The sequence below is a fragment of the Pteropus alecto genome, unplaced genomic scaffold (genome assembly GCF_000325575.1).
Source record: "Pteropus alecto unplaced genomic scaffold, ASM32557v1 scaffold22, whole genome shotgun sequence".
In the NCBI taxonomy this organism is placed as follows: Eukaryota; Metazoa; Chordata; class Mammalia; order Chiroptera; family Pteropodidae; genus Pteropus; species Pteropus alecto.
In genome coordinates this window covers 18,408,114-18,408,654 of record NW_006434839.1, presented here as the reverse complement: position 1 = coordinate 18,408,654, position 541 = coordinate 18,408,114, and the positions used below count along the sequence as shown (strand labels likewise).

The 541-nt window shown below is 30.1% G+C and overlaps 1 protein-coding gene across 1 annotated transcript in view; it reads left to right on the top strand.

The window, feature by feature from the left end:
• Nucleotides 1-541, top strand: part of CFTR (cystic fibrosis transmembrane conductance regulator) — a 152,578-nt gene that overhangs the window by 55,903 nt on the left and 96,134 nt on the right. The gene's annotated exons all lie outside the window — the stretch shown is intronic.

The window sequence follows — 541 nt, the reverse complement described above, 5'->3', positions numbered from 1 at the left end:
ATGATGTATTTTTAACCTGGATAATCCGATTTATTTTACTGTTTTGGTCTATAAAGCTGTTTTATATAAATCTATCACTTCTTGTTTTAATTGTCATACAAAAGGATTCTACATAGATATAAGGTATTTCAGATTTCTCCCATACAATAAGAATTATAAAATTTACTGAAATAGATATCACAAAGATGTCTGTTATTTGACATTTTTTTCTTCTAATGTATTTTAGGTGCTACTATTATTTATTAAAATTTAATTGAAATTAAAAATTTTAGAAAATTAAAATGTATAAAAAGCCAAAGAAGTCCCATCTCATTTCTATCTCTCCTCTGCCTACTTTCTACTTTCTACTTTCTACCATTCCCTCCCCCAACTCAGGCAGCTACTCTTGTTAATTTTTTGAATATATACGTAAAGACACTATGAATAACCTTGCACATATGCCATTTAGCACATCTGCAGGAGTATCAGTAGGTTAGCTTCCTAGAAATGGTAAAGCATTGTATATTTGACGAACTTCCCTCCCTGAAGGTTGCACCAATTC